Genomic DNA, 12,079 nt, shown 5'->3' with positions numbered 1-12,079 from the left:
TCCACGTGGGACTTGGAAGAAAAGGGGTTTCGGGAGAGGAGGCTCCCTCTAAGGTTGCTCTCCATCACATTCTCCCCCTTTTCTGGGGATGCAATAGCCAGAAGTAGTTGTAATGCTAGTGATACCTGCCCAGGTTCAAATTCTGTGTATTTGTCCTATTGAGGTGGTGTGACAGGCATACCTGGGTCCTCCTAGGGCATTTCAGATCTCGAGGTATGAAATTTGGGGGGGGGGGAAGGGTTCTAAGTGTCATTTGTTTGGATATCACAATGCCCTTTCCATTTGTAGCAATAGCAGTGTCAATAAGAATAAAATAACAACAATAGCTAACATTTGAGTCATACCACATGCCAAGCATAGGACTCATTTAATCTCCACAGTAACCCTATGAAATAGATAGTATTATTATCTCCATTCTACAGAGGAGGAGGCTGAGGCACAGATAGATTAAGCTGCTTGCCCAGGGATATACAGCTGGTAAGTGATGGAGCAGGATTTCAACCAGAGCCACTTTGGTGAGGACAGGGAAGAAACTCATGGAAGTCTTTAAGGCTGTGTTGCTAGCTTAAGGGGTTGTCTAAGGAGGAGGCTATCTGGGGAGGAAGGAAGCCCCTGGTAGTGTGGAGAGCCAGCTCTGGTGGGGATCCGGATGTGCAGATACCCCTGGGCCAAGCCTGGAGTGGCAGGTCCTTGTGTAAGGCCATCGACCATGCTGCTCAGCCCTCTCTATGCCATCCTTCCTGCAGCAGAAGCAGAGGGTGAGGTGAGAACTAGGGACTTCCAGAAGCAAAAGAGGGGATTCCTGCAGCGGGTAGGTGGAATGAGGTGACCTCCAATAGGCTTTTCTAGCTCTTTCCTGGCTGGCTGTCATACCACCAACTCCTTTTCCTAAGCCCTTCCTGCAGCAGCCCACCACACCTCACATGTGGGCTCACTTGCCCAAAGGGATTTCCCTGGGAAATCTTTTGCTTTCATTTCAGTCAACCTGCCATCTCCAGCCAGTACGCCCTCAGCCCCCAGTGAGTCACAGTGGGGGGCCCAAGGGAGGCAAAACCTTATCTTGTCCTCACCCAAAGGGCAGTTTAGGGAGGAAAACAAGGCCTTACCAAAGAAAGATACAAAACCAACACTCCGAGATCAAAGCAGCCAATCTAAAGCCCTTCCTCAGGGTACACAGGCTCTAAGAGAAGGTTCAAAAGAGTAGGGCGCCTGAGGGAACATGATTGGGAACAGGCAAGAGGGGCCACTTTCTGTCCTTTTTCCCCTCACAGGATCCTTAGCCTCCTGGGCTCTGGCTGTGGCAGGAACCAGGGCTCCTAGCCTGGCCCTACAGGGAAGGACATGGTTAAGAGCACAGGGGCTGGAATCAGGCAGCCTTGGGTTGATCTTCAGCCTCTGTCACTAACCAGTTGTGTGACCTGGGCAAGTCACATAGTGTCTCAGCCTCAGTTTCCCCATCCACCAAATTGGGAAGACAGCATGAAAAAGTATGACTGTTTTTCAGAAATGTTTATCTTCCCTCCTGTGAGCCCCAGTTCCCTCACCTAAAAATGATGAATATCAACCTTATAAAATGACAAACCATAAAAGCTGACCGTTGTTACATGCTTGCTATGTGCCAGGTGCTTGACCAATGTGCTGTTCAACTTCCTCACCCCAGTCCTGGTGGCTCTTCTTCCCATTTTACGGGTGAAGAATGAGGCTCAGAGAGGTCAGGTAACTTTCCCTGGGCCACACAGCTAGAAGGCAATGCAACAAGAACTTGTGCCCAGGTCTTCTTGCTCTGAAGCAGCTGCCACCCTGTGGTGGGGATGAAGTGGGCTAATGGATGAACTTGTTCATAGTACCAGGCCTGGCACTCAGAGCATGTTAACTGTTTGCATTACCTAGGATGCCCCCAACACACCAAAGCCCAGATATTTTTTGTATATTTTTTTTCTCAAAAGCTTCTTTTAGTTATTAAGGAATAAAACTTAACCAGTGTAATATAGCAGCTCCACTCGTAAGTGTATACCACCCGCAATGTTTATCAAAAGGCAGGCACTGGAATAGAATGTTCTTAACAGCACTATTTGTAATAGTCATCAACAGTGGGATAGGTAAATAAATCATGGTATTCTTGTACATGGACCAGTACCCAGCAACAAGAATAAACAAGCTAGTTCCATCCACTGTCCACAACAACATGAAGGAATCTCATACACATGTGGAGGCAAAAAGCTAGACACAAAAGAGAACACACAGTATGGTTCCATTTATCTGAAATTCAAAAACAGGTCAAACTAATCAATGGTGGTGGAAGTCAGGAGAGTGACTACAGCATGTGGGGACATACCGGGAAGGGCATGCGGGGGCTTCTGAGGGGCTGAGAATGTTCTGTCTTCTTTTATTTGGGCGTTGGTTACGTGTGTTCATTAAACTGTAACTTATGATTTTGTGTACCTTTCTGTGTGCTTAAAAATGAGAAGTTGAAAAATTGTTGCTGACTTAAGATCATTAGTCATGAAAAGCAAGCCAAAACCAAACCCATTGCCATCGAGTTGATTCTGACTCATAGCGACACTACTATAGGACAGATGAGAACTGCCCCATAGGGTTTCCAAGGCTGTAATCTTTACAGAAGCAGACTGCCTCATCTTTCTGCCATGGAGTGGCTGGTGGGTTCAAACTACAGACCTTTTGGTTAGCAGCTAAGTGCTTAACCGCTATGCCACTCGGGCTCCTTCCTTTAGTCATGAGGGAAATACAAATTAAAACCACAATGAGAACCACTTCGCAACCATTAGGATGGTTATTATTAGAAAAAGGAAAATAACAAGTGTTGGTGGTGAGGATATGGGGAATTAGAACTTTCGTCCATTGCTGGTGGGAATGGAGGTGCTAGAGCTGCAATGGAAAATATTTTTGGCGGTTCCTCAAAAAGTTAACCGTAGAATTACCATGTGATAACTCCACTCCTAGGTATATATGCAGAAGAATTGAAAGCAAGGACTTAAACAGATACTTGTACGTGAGTATTCATTGCAGCATTGTTCATAATAGTCAAAAGGTAGAAATAACCCAAGTGTCCATCAACAGATGAGTAAATAAACAAAATGTGGCATGTAGATACAATGGAATATTATTCAGCCATGTTTAGGAAGGAATTTCTAACACGTGCTACAACATGGCTGAACCTTGGAAACATTACCCTAAGTGAAATAAACCAGATCCCAAAGACAAACATTGTATGATCCCGCTTATATGAAATCTCTAGAAGAGGCAAATGAATAGAGATAGAAAATAGATTAATGGTTGCCATGGGCTGGGGGGCGAGGGGGGAAATGGCAAATTAATGCTTCATAGATACAGAGTTTCTGTTTGAAAACAGTTTCTGATGACAAATTTTGGAAACAGAGTGGTAATGGTTGTACAACATTGTGAACATAGTTAATACCACCGTATTGTACACTTAAAAATGGTTGAAGCGGCAAATTTTATGTTGCATATATTTGATCACAATTTTAAAAAATATGTTACAGATACAGTTGAGGCTCTTTGCATATCCTTCCCTCCCTTTCTTCATCCTTCCCTTTCCAGAGGTAACCACTCTCCTGAAGTTGGTGGGTAGCCTTCCCAAGTGAGTTTTATACTCTTTGCTGTTGTTAGCTGCCCTGAGTGGATTGGGACTCATGGCGGCTCATATAGTTTTGCTTGGGTATTTTAAAAATTAGGTAAAAGATATGCTTCTGCACCTTGCTTTTACGTTTTGTTGATGTTTCACTCCATGTTGCTGAGATGAATGCAGGTTTGATGCCTGCATCTCCAGGTCAGTCATTTAAGAACTGCTGGAGAGCGTTCTACTACATCAGCGAGTCCCAGATTTCTTTGCCCGGCCTCCTGCTGATGGACAGTTAGCTGTTACTGATGTTTGGCCATTGTGGTCACGCTGCAGTGCTCTTACTTCTGGGAGCCCCAAGTCCAGCCTTCTGTTTCACTTTCCTTCTTTGCCTCCTGTCCAGTCAAGTCATCCCCTTTCCTGCTTGTGGCTCTTCCACTCCAGAATCTCTTCTTCTCCCCTCCCCACCTCCCAGCTGTTCCTCCCTACCCCATTCCCAATCTTTCTGACTCAAAAAGGCCCAGGGTCTGTGCTGAGTGGAGGTGGGGGAGGGATGGAAGGAGGGGCAGCCTTTTCCACAAAGACCCCTGTTCCCCAAGATAAATGACGATTTTAACAAAGAAATGTTTCATTAAGGCTTGATATCTTAATGAACTGTGCCAGGAGCCTTCAAGGCACTCTCTAGACTCCCCCCCTTTTTAAGGGGGGGGCTCCTACCCCCGGGAAGGGTTATCAGTCTACCATAGTGCCCTGAGTAGAGGACCATGGCAGTGTGGTGAGCTGTCCCAGGGGCCTGTGGAAGACAGGGCACTCAGGACTGGTGAGGGACTGGGTTGCCCTTCTTGGTGCTAGGCTGGCCTTATGCCTGGGCCCTGGGAGATGCTGGCAGGCCCCCTCACAGTCACTTTTAGAGACTCAGAACTGGTCTTGGGGTGGTCGGCGTGCGACTTCGCGCTGATGGGTAGAAAATCAGTCATTAAAAATCAGGAAATGAACAATAACCTGACAAGCAGTGGACAATTTTGTATCAATTACAACATAGCATCTTTGGGTCAAATGAGATCTGTCAGCTGAGGGTTTCCTGCGCAAGGTGAGAATGGGACACACAGAGATGGGCCAGGAGAGCAGACCCGGCGCCCTCCTCCTCCCGGCATGCTTTGCACCCAGCTGTTCACCAAGGGGAAGGAGTGTACATAGGGCTGTGGAAAGGACAGGCCGAGGAGTGGCACAGAGAAAGGATCCCTTTTTCCTTTATTTAGTTCTTCCTCTTCTTCCTTCAAGAGCCACCCCATGGCTTCTTCCGTGGTAAAGACTCTTGGATTTAAATCGCAATTCTTTCACATTCTGGTCTGAGATCCTAAAGTAAGGGACTTAACCTCAGTTTCTTTAGCTGCAGAATGGGGAGAAAGATGAGGGTCTAGTAGAGAGGTGGTGAGGAATAGCATAGCTCCTGCAGGTTCTTCTCAGTATAGGCATTTGTTATGGATTGAGTTGTGTTCCCTCCAAAATATGTGTTGTAATCCTATTTGGGAGTGGATTGTCTTTGTTATGTTAATTAACAGGATTAATGTAGAGTGTGTCTTGAGCCCATCTCTTTTGAGAAGCAGGAGGGTGGGAAGGGACATGCCAAGCCACATGAAGGTAGCCCAGGAGCAGAAGCTCAGAGGAGACAAGGACCTTCCTCCAGAGCTGACAGAGAAAGCCTTCTAGATCTGGCACCCTGAAATCGGACTTCTAGCCTCCTAGACTGTGAGAAAGTAAATTTTTGTTTGTTAAAGCCACCTATTTTTTTTATTTATGCTATATCTGTTAACATCAGTACTAGATAACTAAGATAGCATTGAATAGATTGTAGCTATTATTTCTTGATTACTCCAGCCCACTTCCATCTTTTTCCTGTCTTCTTCAGCATTCATGTGTCATTGATGTTACAATGTGTTGTTGGCTAGCTTTTATTTAACAAACACCTAGTAACTTGTAAAAAATTGCATTGTTAGTTAACTATTTAGCCATTTATTCCTCATCTTTCCAACTAGATATAGTAAAACCTGCAAAAGCCGGAAACTGTGTAAGGTGGAAACCTGTCAGAGAAGGAAAACTCAGAGCTAAAACTAGGTAGGATTCTTAACAGAGAGCGATAATTAATAAGTACCCTGTCAAAGGCGGAAAACTTGTGAGACTTGGAAAAACAAGGTAGTACCATCAAGGTCCGGCTGTCACAGTTTCCACTGTAATAAACTCCCTGAGGTTAAGGATCCGTCATTTTAGTCATGTTAGGATTTCCCATTGGACCCAGCATAGAGTCATCTGCCCAACAGGTATACAGTAAATGCATGTTGATCTGATTTGATTGTGACTTGATACTTTAGAGCAAAGTTTAAAAAAATAGCTGTTTTGCCACCTTCACAGGAGGCCAGACATGCTGGGAATTAACATTTTCTGGGAGAATTCCATTACTGCCATGACTGGTGAGAGTTGGTGTATGAATACCCCAGCACCCCCACCCCTCTGGTGGGATAACTCTGAGGCCTGGGCCCCTAGGGTTTCCCTGGCAGGATTGAGCCCACTCTAGTAGCTAGCTTGATAATACACATTTTATTGCCTTCCTTCCATTCCTTGCCTTTCTTCCCCACTTCTCTGCTGGTGTTTGCTCCACCTCCTGAATCAACTATTTGCAACAGAACGGTTGTCTCAGGGACTGCTTCTAGGCCAGCCTAAGTCAAGTGGATACCGTTATTATCCTTGGTTTACAAATGACAAGACCAAAGCTCAGAGAGATTGAAACTCACACACTATTGCATGAACTCCGACTTGTTACACACCAGACGTATCACTTTACCATTCTACTATATGGCTTCTTGCAGGCCCTTTTCCCTGAGGAAGTCTGGTTTAAGGCCATTCCCCTTGGTTGCTCGCCTTGAAAGGTGAAGTGAAGAGCAGGGTGGGTCAGCCATACACTGGTTGAAAGTGGGGAGTGTCTCCAGGCCACCTAACTCTCCCTGCCTCTCTCTTTGGGCCACTGGGCAACAGTCATAGCTAGTCCCTGGATCCAGACAAAAGGAAAAGAGGTGAACACATATAGAGTTGGGCAAATGACAAACGGTAAAAAGTTAAAGCCACCTGGAGTGTCAGGAGAAGAGAGAACTGAGCCAGGGGTGCCAGGAGAAGTTGGGCTTAGGGCCGAGGAATCTTTCCAAGCCATTTGCATTATACAAGGGGCCATGACTAGATATTCCTGGATGCACACTCCCTATCAAAGCAGAAGGAACTATGGTGAGACAGATGAAGGTGTTCTTGATAGTGAAGTCTGCTCAGCCTTGGCATGTGGAAAATCCACTACTGAAAACCTTAAGACCAGGGGAGAGGTTGGCCTGCCTCTTTTCTGAGTGTGGATGTCAGTACCTTGGGGCAGGGCAGGGACAGGGATGACCTGATTCCTCAAAAGACAAAAGTTAGTCAGAGAGGACCTGTTAAGAATTTTTCACTTCTTTGGCTTTCACAACACCTTTGTCTTAGTTTAGGTTCTTCCGGAAGTAGACTCTGAGAGAATGATTGGACTTAAGTGGTTTATCTGGGAAGTGGTCCCGGGAAATACTAGTAGGAGCGGGGGGTATTGGGAAAGGAAGCCAGTGATAATGGCAGCGTTATCATGCAAGTAACCACTGTGAGCAAGAGGAGCTCAGCCCCACTGGGGAACTCCAGAAGATGTGCTGAGCCTACCTCAAGTCATCCATACCACAGGGCCAGGAAGCTGGGGTATTTATCCACCAATTCCCCTTCTCCCATTAGTTGAGGGCCGCTTCCAGATGCATTACCTTTATAGCACTTCTGCTTGGAGGAGCCAAGCGTGTTTCCCAGTCCAGAAAAAAAGCCCTCAGACAGCAGATGTTTGCTCTAAGTAGCCCTCTGTGTGTAGAGGTGAGTGCCCGAGAGATATGGGCAGGGCGCCAGCTACCACCCTCTGCTCTCCTGTTCTCCTCCTTGACTTTTTCTTTTCGTGGGCCTTTGTGGGTTCATCTTCCCCCCTTTAAACGTTCCATGTTCTCAAAAACTTCAGCCTTGGCCCAAGACTTCCTCAAGCTACACATCTTTCCTGAACAATCCCATCTACTCTCATGGTTTTAACTATCACCTGTGGGATGGTGGCTCCAAGTATATCCTTGAACTTGATCCTGCCCCCATGTCTGGGAGTCTCCAGCTATGGCATGCTCAACATGTCCCAGACCAAATCATCATCTCTACCCAAGAACCTGCTCTACTTCTGCATTATCTCCTCCTCATTAGTGATACCATGATCCACCCAGTCACTCTAGAAACTAGGAATTACCCCTTGATTTTCTCTGTCTCTTCCTGTTCACATCCAATCAGTCACCAAGCCCTGTGGGTTTGGCTTCCAAAACATTTCTCAGAATCATTCTGTCCCCTCCATCCTCCTCCCGCTCCCACTGCCTTGGTCTAGACCCTCATCATCTTCCACCTAGAGTATTCTAGAAGCCTCTGAACTGGCTTGTATATTTCCAACCTGATCCTCTCCCTGCATGTACCTCCCTCCAATCCATTCTCCACAGTGGTCAAAAAGTTCTATCTAACATTTAATGGAATATTATTCAGCCATAAAAGGGAATGAAGTATGCATGCATGCCACCATGTGAATGAATCTCGAAAGCTTTATATTAAGCAAAAAAACAGACACAAAAAGTCACATACTTCCATTTATATGAAATATCCAGAATGGGTCAATCCCTAGACACAGAACATAGACTGGTGGTTGCCAGGGCCTGGGGAAAGACAGGAAAGGGGAGAAACTCCTTAACAGGTAACCTGTTGCTGTCGAGTTGATTCTGACTCATAGTGACCCTGCAGAACAGAGTGGAACTGTCCCATAGGGTTTCCAAGCCTGTAAATTTTTGCGGAAGCAGGTTGCCACATCTTTCTCCCGTGGAGCCCCTGGTAGATTTGAACTGCCAACCTTTTGGTTAGCAGCTGAGCACTTAACCACTGCACCACAGGGCTTCCACTTAACGGGTACAGGGTTTTATTTGAAATGATGGAAATATGTATTTTGAAACTAGATAGAGGTGGTAGTTGTACAACATTGTGAATGTACTAAAAAAAAAAGTTCTATCTAAAGTGCCAACTTAAACTTGTCATGCCCTACTCAAAACCCATTCCTACAGGACCAATTCAAGCACCTTAGCCTGGTGCACAAGGCACAAGTGGCCCTCTCCTGAGCCTCCTTTTCCATCCCTGGCCACTCCCGGATCTGCCACCTGGGGCGAGAGGCACGTGTTGTGCTCTTTCACACTGTGGTCCTCACATGCTGTGCCCTCTGCTTGGAATATTCGTTCTCCCACATTGCTTTCACCATGGACTCTGACTTCAGGCCCAGCTCAGATGGTGCCTCCTCTTGAAAGTCTTCCCTGATGTCCTAGGCTGGATTAGACACCCTTCTTTTGTGCTCTTGTATCAGTACAAGCATCAGAAAAACCACTTCAAATGGCCTTAAATAACAAAGGGAATTGATTGGCTCTTGGGAATGAAAAATCAAAGGGTATGGCTGCCTGCAGGTGATTCTTGATCCTTGGGCTTAAAATGATGCCGTCAGACTTGGGTTCTCTATATTGCTTAATTCTGCCTTTCCCTGGGTGGGCTTCATTCTCAGAGTCCTTGTAGGGAATCCCATCAATTGAGGCTCACATCCTGCCAAATTCAGTCCAGTGGATTGTACAAGCAAACATTGGCTTCTTTGGACCTGATTAGGGGATCACTTGCACCTCTTCAGAGTCCCTGGGTGGTGCAGATGGCTATCATATTCAGCTTCTAACCCAAATGTTGGCAGTTTGAGTCCACCAAGAGTCACCTCAGAAGAAAGGCCTGGAGATCTACTTCTGAAAAATCAGCCACTGAAAACCCTATGGAGCACAGCTCTACTCAGACACACGTGGGGTTGCTATGAGTCAGAGATGACTCAACGGCATCTAGTTACTGTTTTGCCCCTTTTCAAACCAATGAAAATGGCCAAGGGCTTATATTACTCTACTCCAGGTTTAGGCAAACTATGGCCAAATCCTGCTGACCACTTGTTTCTGTGAATAAAGTTTTATTGAAACACAGTCACGCCCATTTGTTTATGTACCATCTATGGCTGTTTTGTGCTACAACAGTAGAGTTGAGTAGTTAAGGTAGAGATTGGCAAACTTTTTCTATAAAGGAACCAAACACCAAACCAAACCAAACCCATTGCCATCAAGCCAATTCTGACTTATAGGGAGGGACCCTATAGAACAGAGTAGAACTGCCCATAGGGTTTCCAAGGAGTGGCTGGTGGATTCAAACTGCCACCCTTTTGAGTAATAGCAGAACGCTTAACCACTGCAGCACTAGGGCTCCCATATAGGGACAGAGAGTAAGTATTTTACACTTTGTGGGTCAAGAGGCAAAATTGAGGATGTTGTGCAAATACATAATAAGGAAAACAAACTTCCTCAAAATTTCTATTGATGAAATTATACATACAAGGTCAGTGGTTCGAATCCACCCTGTGGATCTGTGGGAGAAAAGACCTGGTGATCTTCTCCCGTAAAGATTACAGCCTAGGAACACCTATACAGCAGTTCTTCTCTGTCATGTAGGGTCCCTATGATTCAGAATTGACTCAATGGCACATACAACAACAAAGAGAAAAATAAATTTTGGGGGGAGATAACATTTTTACTTAATTGGAGTTCAGAGTTAATGCTCCCCATCATCAAGTTGATGGCAAATGTTTATAAAAATGATTCCTGAGTCCCAGGCCATACAAATATAGGCAGCAGGCCAGATCTGGCCTGTGAGCCGTAGTTTACAGACCTCTACCTTAAACAAGCCATTATAGAGCTAAGGGAAGCAACTGTGAGAAGCTGGCAAAGGACATGCCAAACCTCTCTGATGTTGGAAATGATACCTATCCACAGGTCTTTGCACACAGGGCTACTCTGTGATGTGTCTTTCAGAGTTGGGCTGTAGGGGGCATTTTATAAGGCATTTCTTTATAAACCAAGTTCATGTCTGTTAAGGGGGATGTTGTCCCCTTAATCCTGACAACATCCATATGAAGTAGGTGGAGCAAACATGGCTGTGCCCTCACAGAGGGGAAACTGAGGCTCAGAGAGATGAAGTGGTTCATCTAAGGTTTCATAGAAAAGCCTTTTTGGGAAAGCTTGGAGGATTCTAAGGGATGGGCCTTTGGAACATGTACTCTGTTGAGTGATTATTTGAACAAATGTGATAGCCCCTGGTTAGGGGGGCAGAGGCTGATGTGGACATGGCCAAGGAAGCTTGGTCTCTAGCTGGCCCTGTGACATTCAATGATTGACTGGTCAAAACAAGTGCTCAGGAACCCATTCTGCTTCCAGAATCTCTGGGCATAGGCCTGTCTCCCTTACAATTCCCCAGGTGGGACAGGTAATAGCAGCTTAGTAGCCCAGAGCCAGACAGAAATCAGGCTTTGGGCAAGAATGCCCAGGACTACAAACAAGGAGTTTGACCCCTCACCTCACTGCCTCCAGCCTCCACCCTCCAGGCTTGACCTCCTCTGGGTCCCGGATGAGCATTCTTGGGTCCTGCTGGCCAGGGTGGGGATGTTGAAATGACTCCGGGGCTAGGGGCAGGCTGTGGACAGCCTTCAGCAGGACCATCATGGTCCCCTCCAGGGCTGACCTGGCCTCAGGCAGTGTGGCCCAAGGTCAGGGAGGGGTGCTGGGAGTGGACAGAGGCAGCCAGAGTGAAGGATGGATGGTGGTCTGTACATGCTGAGCACACGTATGCCAGTACACACACACACTGTCACACATTTCCATGAGGTGCAGGTCACACACACACAAACCTCCACTGTATTTGCTACCAAGATCACACAATCATACACACACACCTATCCGCACACACATTCACACGCTCCCTGGTCTCACACACACATTTACACACTCCCACAGTAACACAGTGACACATGCATGTATACTATCCAAGTTACACAGACACACACTTATTCACACACTCCATAGTCATGTAGTCACTCCTACACCATATTCACTACCAGAATCTCTCTCTCTCTCTCTCTCACACACACACACACACACACAAGCACATTCTCATCATTTCCCACACTTATCTACATACTCCCAAGCTCACACAACATGTTCATATACACCTACGGCCATGAACTGTCACACGTACATACTCTGCACCTATAGTCACACAATGACATGCATGTATACATTATCAAAGTCACACAGACACACACGCATGTTCCCACAGCCACATAATCATACATACCTGTATGTACTACCAAAATCACACACATACATTTACACACTCCCAAAAAAAACACTCCCAAGACATCCCTATATTGCACCCATGCATGCACACACACTCCCCCTCAGTCTCAGTCTTGGTACACACGGCCCCCCACGCTCCCCACGTCTGACGCTCACACCCCTGCACACA

Source organism: Elephas maximus, chromosome 1, assembly GCF_024166365.1.
Source record: "Elephas maximus indicus isolate mEleMax1 chromosome 1, mEleMax1 primary haplotype, whole genome shotgun sequence".
NCBI classification, from domain to species: Eukaryota; Metazoa; Chordata; class Mammalia; order Proboscidea; family Elephantidae; genus Elephas; species Elephas maximus.
The sequence above is the reverse complement of the archived record's forward strand: the minus strand, read 5'-3'. Positions refer to the sequence as shown.